Source organism: Rhinolophus sinicus, chromosome 17 (assembly GCF_057876585.1).
Source record: "Rhinolophus sinicus isolate RSI-liver-muscle chromosome 17, RSI-T2T, whole genome shotgun sequence".
NCBI classification, from domain to species: domain Eukaryota; kingdom Metazoa; phylum Chordata; class Mammalia; order Chiroptera; family Rhinolophidae; genus Rhinolophus; species Rhinolophus sinicus.
Window position 1 is genome coordinate 172,916,045 of NC_142517.1, and position 8,441 is coordinate 172,924,485.

The 8,441-nt window shown below is 33.7% G+C and overlaps 1 pseudogene; it reads left to right on the forward strand.

Moving 5' to 3' along the window:
• Positions 1 to 421: 421 nt before the first annotated feature.
• Positions 422 to 7,980, forward strand: LOC109452036 (PC4 and SFRS1-interacting protein pseudogene; annotated as a pseudogene).
• Positions 7,981 to 8,441: the final 461 nt, after the last annotated feature.

An 8,441-nucleotide genomic window follows, 5' to 3' on the forward strand; every position in this document is an offset into this window, starting at 1 on the left:
GCTTGGTTAACTAATGTCATATATATGCTTTGAGGTAGAAACAGAATGAGAGGTAAGAATTAGAACTGTTGTGGTAGAAATGCAAGAGCAGAAAAAAAAATCAAAACCAGTCAATGCTTAGCTTTTATGGCCAATGAAAAAATTTAAAGAAAAAAATCCCTAGCAATATAATAGTGTCAAGTTGGAAGGTTTTCTAAATTTGTCAACCTCTTATTAACAAATTGTGAGTCAGTACTAGTGCCCTTGAATATCTGTTTCCCTGTATGCAAGAGATCTTAGAATATCATGTGGTGGGGGGTGGGGTGGTTTGGGGGGAATCCTGCCCTCAGAAGAAGGTAAAGGGCAAAGGATTCAACATCAGTGTCCTTACCCTACACCTCTGTATGAGGAAACTCAAGGTTATGTGTGCATATTTGTGCTCATGGTGGATGGACATGATGGTATTCGTGGATATTCAGTAGAAACTTCCAGAAGGGTAAGAGGAGAACACTGAAACTAGTGACCCAATTCCCTGGAAGAAACCCATTAAAGGCTCCATTTGGCCTTGTGCCATATTCTGCAATAGTACATATGGGTGGAGGCAGTGGCTACAGAGAAGAATCTTAGGTGACATACATGGCGTCTATTGGTTACACATGTTCTATAGAGGATCAGGATGCATTCTCATTTCCCAGGTGGCAATGGTGGAGTGGGAGTATTGTTAGGGATGGGACCTGGAACTGCTAAGAATATCTGTGGATCTAACAAAGGCTGCAATTGGAATAAGGAGCCACTGTGTCAGGTCAGTCTAGTCAGAGTTGGATAAGTGGTTTACAGCACAATAGAATCATTTGTATCTCAGTAGCTACTAGGCCAGGAACCTATGAGAGAAACCACCCTGCCACAGAGACCAGTGGGGACTCCAAGGGCAGTGTGGTTGCTTGAACCCAGATACCTTTTGGAGAGAAGTTGAGGGAGGGGAAAGAAAACCAAAGAGCAAACATTTAACCAGAATAAAGTGTTTTAACTGTTTTCAACTATTTTACGTTTCTAAAATGTATAAAAAAAAAAAAAATGGCAGTGTTGTGTGACTGAAATTATTATCTGTTCTACCACATTCGTTCTGGTTTCTTTCTAGTAATTCTTTGCTTTAAAGAAGGTAATCCTTTAAAATTAGAAATGTTCCCCTGTACCCTTATCTCCCTCACCCTCACGAATGCATACACATCACCTCTTCATTGAAAATGCTTGTTTTTTCCACTGCACTTATGATAAACAGCAAGACTCTCCATAAGGCCTGGACGGTGCCACAAAAACCAATCCTTACTTTTATGTCCAGTCTCCTCTTCCACCCTGCTACATATCTGCATTTCAGGCACACTGTCCTTTCTTATCAAGCACTCCGTATCTATGCCTGACCTTGGGTCTTTGCCCATGATATACCCTCACACTGAAATGCTCTTCCTTCTTTGCCTGGTTTCTCTTCCATCAAATCTTAATCTCCATCAGTCTACTCCCTCTGACACTCAAATTTCATTCATTTTGATGGCATCATCTTAGTATTTGATGTGACCATGTACCACTGCATAATACTTTCATGATTTTTTTATGCTATGTGTGTTGGACACCTGTATTACTTTGTATATAAATATCTCCCTACTAAATTAAAAAAAAAAAAAAAAAAACCCTTCAATTATTATACAAAAGAAAATTCACTTTACATGAGTACATATTTTCAAAATATTTTTTAAAATATTACTTGGACATAAAACACGATAGGGAAGTACATGGAAAGGGCTAAGAAGAAAGCATCATCAACAGCCCTCTCATAGAGTTAGAAACAAAACTCAAGTAAGTCACCCACAAATTTACTCAAGGCTTTATATCTCCTTTATGGTCTAACCCTAACCTTATGTTATATCAATTGGTTTTGCTTCATTCTTATTAAAATTATCAGATTCAAACTGTATTAATGTTACATTGTTTCCCTTATTTTATTATACTGTATTCTATGACTCTACTGCTATTCTTCATCTATCTTGATACCTCATACATTGCTCAAGAATTGTAAATAATGGATACACAATAGATATTTAAATATTTTAAGTTTAAAATTAGAATTATTTTTAGTTTCAGGTTTTTTAAAGAGATAATAGAATTTGTTTAGCATCATAAGAAAACACTTATATCTTAACAGCATTTTTATTTCAACCTTAATACCTCTTGTGTGCCATATGTGGAAAATACTAAGCATTTGATAAATACACCCTTTATGAATTAATGGCAATTCATTTGTTGCTTAACTGCAAAAATTCTTCAGTGGTTGTTATAATGACCAAAACAATTTCATGATAATCATAAGTCATGTCATTCACACAAAGTGCATATGAAAAGTAGAAATGATGTTTTGTGGAAGTAATTATAACCATGACAATACTGATCCTACTGATTATTCAAAGTTCAATTGTCTAAATTGCTTAATTTTAATACCACTATTACTCTAATGAAAAAATTAGCTTCTATTTCACACAATATACTCATAATTGTATTAATCAGGCAAAACTCTTATTTCTAATTAGCAAATACATAAGTAGAATACCATTTGGGAAAATTTCACAGTAGATTGCTTTGTCAAGAATTAATGGTCTGTCTGTAAAGTCTGATAAACATCAACACCTTTCTTTTATCAGAAAACCAAAGTAGTTTAGTAATATGCAGTACAGTCCACCACTTCTCCTCACTTTTAGCCATAAAAAATGTGAAATAAAGTCTACCCTTGTTGAAATCATGTCAAGACATCAAACATAGCACCTTAAAATCCACATAGTCATTATAACTAAGCATACATATTCGGAAACAGTTTATTAGATACAAACAGTGCAGTCTTTCAGGCACTGTTTATGTTTTCCTCTTGCATGGTATCAAGTTATATTATTATACCAATACAGGTTTATGAGCATATTTAATACATGTAATGGAGGTTTAGAACATAACGCAAAAGACCAAAATGATTTTTTTTCAAAATGATTTTTTAAAAATACATTCATCCTTAGTAGTAAGAATAAGAAGTACAATGAAAAAGTAAACACCCATTCTTTTCTTTATGCCTGCAAAGGAGCTGATTCCGACACAATGACAGATTTGACCTAATTATATAGCTCTGGAAAGGATCTTCTGTGTAAACTCTGATTCCTTTTAAAGAAGCCAAATTTGAAATCACGGAATTATTTAAATAATTAAAAAGGTAAAATCACCTTAACAATGTAGGTTTCCCTTATAAATTGTAGGAATTAAAAAAAAATGATCTTAAACTTACAGCAAAGTTGCACATGCCATACAGAGGACTTGTTTCCCCTTTAAACAATTTGAGACTAAATTGCAGAGCCAAAGCCCTCTCAGCCTGAAATACTTTCTTGCAAATAAGGACATTCTCATAAATAATCATATTACAACCATCAGGAGCAGGGAATTAATATTGATGCATCACTATCTTCTAAAAATCATCCCATTCAGGTTTCACCAATGTCACAATAATGTCTCTTAAAGCAAAAACTCCTAGTTCAGAATCACAAATTGATTTAAGCTGTCATGTCTCTTTAGTCTTTCTTTGTCTCTTGATTCCTCTGTCTTTCCTTGACTGCTTTGACCGTGAAGTGTTTGAAGATTACAAGGCACTTCCTTTGTGGAAGATCCCTCTATTGGTGTTTGTCTGATGTGTCCTCATAATTAGATTAGGTTATTTATCTTGGCAGGAATATTCCAAAAGTGATGCTGTATTCCCATTGCATACCATCAGTTGGCACATGATTCTGATTTTTTCCTATTTTTAATGATTTTGTTTGGATGAGTGCAGGCACCCTTGCCTTATTCTCCAATTGACAGGGAAAGTTTTCAACATTTCATCATTATGTATGGTATTTGCTCTAGTACCGGTATATGTGCACCTACGTAATTTTATACCTTTATAAGATTATGAAATTTTCACTCAATTTATAGCATGCTAAGCATTTTTTATCATGAGAGGATATTGGATTTTTCAAATACTTTTGCATATATTGAGTCCATGATTCTTTTCCTTCATTCTGTAGATATGGTGAATAATATTAATGGAGTTCACAAATGCTTAACTACATTTATATTACTGCAATAATCCCAAAGATTTGTGACCTGTTACCCTCCTTTATGTATTACTACAGTCAATTTGCTAATTTTTTTGTTTAGAATTTCTCACATCTATATTTGTGAGAGAGACTGGCCTGCTTTTTCTTTTAATCTCCTTGTCAGGCTTTGATGTCAAGGTTATGCTCACCTTATACAATGAGTTTGGAAGTTTTCCCTCTTTTCCTGTTCTCTAGGAGAATTTGTATATGATTAGTAGCATCTGCTTATGACACCATATGGCCTGAGGCTTTTTGTGAGAGGTTTTACTTTACAGATCCAAATTATGTGAAATGACATTGGACTGTTTTTCCCTGTATTGAAAAAGAAAAATAAATATATAAAAACAGATCCTGACACAAAGACTTAGAAGAAGGTAATTATCCCATAAAACAGGAGTGAGGAAATAAGAGACAGTGAGGAAAGTCAGGGTAGATTTGCTAACCAAGCTGTTTACTCTGAGTACATTGGGGTTGGATTCCCTAGAATCCAGTAAGTAGGTGTGAAGGCTGCTCCTCAGAATTGTTTATCCTAGTCCTGGAAATGAAAAATGTTTCTTCATTAGCTAATAGGCAATATTGGCCAAGGGTTACCCCAGGAGACGTTAACTTCCTCAAACTTACATTTCTAAGTTGTTTATACTTGGGAGCCTAAAAAAGGTCAATCAAGTGGAGGTGAGGCAGAGCAGAAGTGTTTAAAACAACGCTTTTCAGAAATTTATATTTATCTTAGGTCAGTTTTGCTATAGCGCAACCAAAAAAACCAAACATTTGATATTGTTATTTTTTTCTGTTGTACATGTATTTGGCATTCATTAATTTCGTCTTTTATTTTTATTATTGCCTCCCTTCTATTTCATAGTGTTTAATATTTGCTTTTCTCTGTTTTTCACACAGATGATTAGATCTGATTTTCAGTTTTCTTTGTCCTCATGTAGTCAGTAAAGATTACACAATTCCCTTTAACCCTACATTAGAGCTGATCCTTCTGTTTTAATGTGTTCCATTTTAACCATCATTCTTTTAAAAATACTTTCCATTTTCCATTATGATTTCCTTGTTGACTCATGGCTTTTGTTTCAAAGTATGTAACTTAGAGCGTTTTGGGTATTTTCTTGTTATATTTTGTTTCTGAGTTCAAACTTAATACAATTTTGGTAAGAAAACATACTCTGTACAATTTATTTAATATCTGTTGAGCCTTGTATTCTAGCTCAGCATTTGGTCAATTTTGGTAAATATTCCTTTCAGTGCTCTTGAAAAGAGTAGGCATTCGGCAGTTGCTTGGTGTAATGGTCTATATACATCAATAAGGTCAATGTGATTGATTTGCTCCTGAAATCTTTTGTATCCTAATTGATTTTTGTCAGTTTATGTCCTCAAATACAGAAGTAAAAAATGTTAATTTTTCCAATATGATTGTGGGTTTGTCTCCTTCTTTTTGTAAATTATGTCATTTTGTCTGCATTAGACATTTAATACTATGTTATTAGGCACATAATATTTTAAGCCCCGTTGCCATTATAACATATACTTCTTTATCACTATTAATTTATCACTATTTTGTTTAAAACCTATTTTTAGCTGATATTAATGTAGCTAACTCTTCCTTCTTTTGGTTGATATTTGCATGCTTTTTAACAAAGTTTTTATTTTAAATATTCCTATATTTTTGTATTTAAGGTGTGTCTATTGAAAGCAGCATATGTTTTAATCTTTTAAATCTGATAATCTTTGTCTTTTATTTGAAATATTTGGTTCACTTGCATTTCTTGTAGGTACTACTATATTTGTGTTTAAATTTAACATCTTATATTTTTGCTGTCTGATCTATCTGATTTGTATTCCTCTTTACCTCCTTTATTGCCTTTGTTGTATTAATTAACTTAGATTTCAGTTTCCTCTATCTTGATTTCTAAATATTGTTTAACTCTTTTAAATGGTTACACTAGACATTATATGTCATATCTCTGATTTATTCCAATTTAATATATAAATTGGTATTTTATCACTTCTTAGAGCATAGACATTGTAACATTTTACTTTTACTTATCTTTCCTTTTATCTTATTAAAATTATTTTGTGTATTTAAAATTTTTAATAGTCACTAAGAAATAGAAATAAACTATTCCCAGTTTTATTTATGTGAACTTCTGAATCTCAAAGTTGTGATACAATAAAGTGTTTTTGAATTTTGTTTTGTTTTTAATGCCGCAATACCTAACTGGCACAGATTTTGATACCAGAAGTGGTATGTTGCCGTGACAGAAATCTGAAACATGGGACATTAAGTTTGAGACTCAGTAATAAGGACAAGCTTCAAGGACCCCCAGGACAATTAGTGAATGCTGGAAGGAATTTCTTGGTGTACTTGAATGCATTATGAAAATATCACTAATATATAGGATTGTGACTAAAATCCCCATATACTTTGTTTTATTGTTGTCTACAAGGACTGTATTATCATTTCATTTAATTAACTGGTCCACATGAAACTGAACTTATTTTCAGTACCAAATCAGAATATACATTAGGCCTTGATCATCATGAAAAGACATAACTCTAAGTTGTCCACTAGTCCGATGGTATAATTTCAAGTTCATCAATTATCTGTTCTAACTCATAATTATTAAAATTATACCTTATTCACATTTATAACCTTTTAGTTTCCCCTTAAATAAATGAGATCAAATAATGCATAGATAAAGTTTCTGAGGAACTCTAAAGCTACCCACAAACAAACTACCCATTTTTGTTTGTTTGTTTGTTTTTTGGAACTCATGAGACTGCTTTTTTAGGTCCAAAGGATATAGTTCCTTACTCAGAAAAAAAAAAGGAAAAGTACGAAAACCAAATAAACAAAAAGGCTTTAATGAATGTTTCTGGGAGATAGATAACAATACAAAAGTGAAAATTTCAAGTCAGCAGCCATCAGCTAAGCAATCTAATGCATCATCTGATGTTCAAATTGAAGAAAAGGAAACTAATGTTTCAAAAGAAGATACTGACGATGAAGAAAAAGCCAGCAAGGAGGATGTGACTAAAGCAACTGACATAGCCACTCCAAAAGCTGCCAGAAGAGAGAGAAAGAGAAAGGCAGAAAAGCAAGTAGAAACCGAGGAGGCAGAGTAGTGACAACAGCATCAGTATCTGTTCATCTAAAAGCGAGTCCTCACAGAGGATGACTTGCAGCCACAGAAGTTAAGCCTCCAAAACCAAGAGGCAGAGCCAAAATGATAAAACAGACCTGTCCTTCTGAGAGTGACATGGTAATTGGAGAAGACAAAAGTAAGAAAAGGGGCCAAGAGGTAAAAACAACCTAAAATACAACTTTAAAAAATGAAGAAGGCCAGAAAGAAGATAAGCCAAGAAAAGAGCCAGACAAAAAAGGGCGGGGGGCGGGGGGGAAAAGAAGATGAATCAAAAAGGGAAAAAAAAAAGCTAAAACAGGGTTTACATTAACCTCTGATTCTGAAAAGGAAGAAGATGATCAAGAAGGAGAAAAGAAGAGAAAAGGTAGAAGAAACTTTCAGATTGCTCACTGAAGGAATATGCTGAAAGGCCAACATAAGAAAGAGGCAGCAGATAAAAAACTCAAGCAAGAGGAACAAATGAAACTGAGCAGCAAAATAAAGATGAAGGAAAGAAGCCAGAAGTTAAGAAAGTGGAGACATGAGAAACGACAATGGATTCTTGATTTCAAAGACTGCATGCTGAAATTTTTTTAAAAATCACTCAAATTTGATAATCTTGATGTGAACAGGTGTATTGAGGACTTGGATAAACTTGCTTCAGGTATAAGACAACAAGCTCAGAAACACACAGAGATGATTACAGCACTGGAAAAAAATATGGTGATTTAAAGTGAGTCAGATTATCATGGAAAAGTCTGCAATGTGCTATAACAAGTTTAAGAACATGGTTTTGGTTGGTGAAGAAGATTCTGTAATAAATCTCTTGCCAAAAAAAAAAAATATGTTTTTGGTCGATGAAGAAGATGCTGAATAAATCTCTTGCAAAAACCCCCACAAAACAACAACAACAACAACAAAACAGCAAGAGGAAGCAAATAAAACCAAAAATGAAGGGAAGAACAGGCCAAACAAAAAGCTACAAAAGGAACAGACAGGTTCAAAGACTCTAAATGGAGATTTGATGCTCAAGACTACACAACCACAACATAATGGAGATGGCAGTGAAGAAAGCAAAGGTGAGACCAGCAGTAAGAAAAAACCATCCTGTGAAGACAGAGACAGAATGATCTCTTTAGTGTTATGTTACATGCTAGATAAATAGGTTGACATA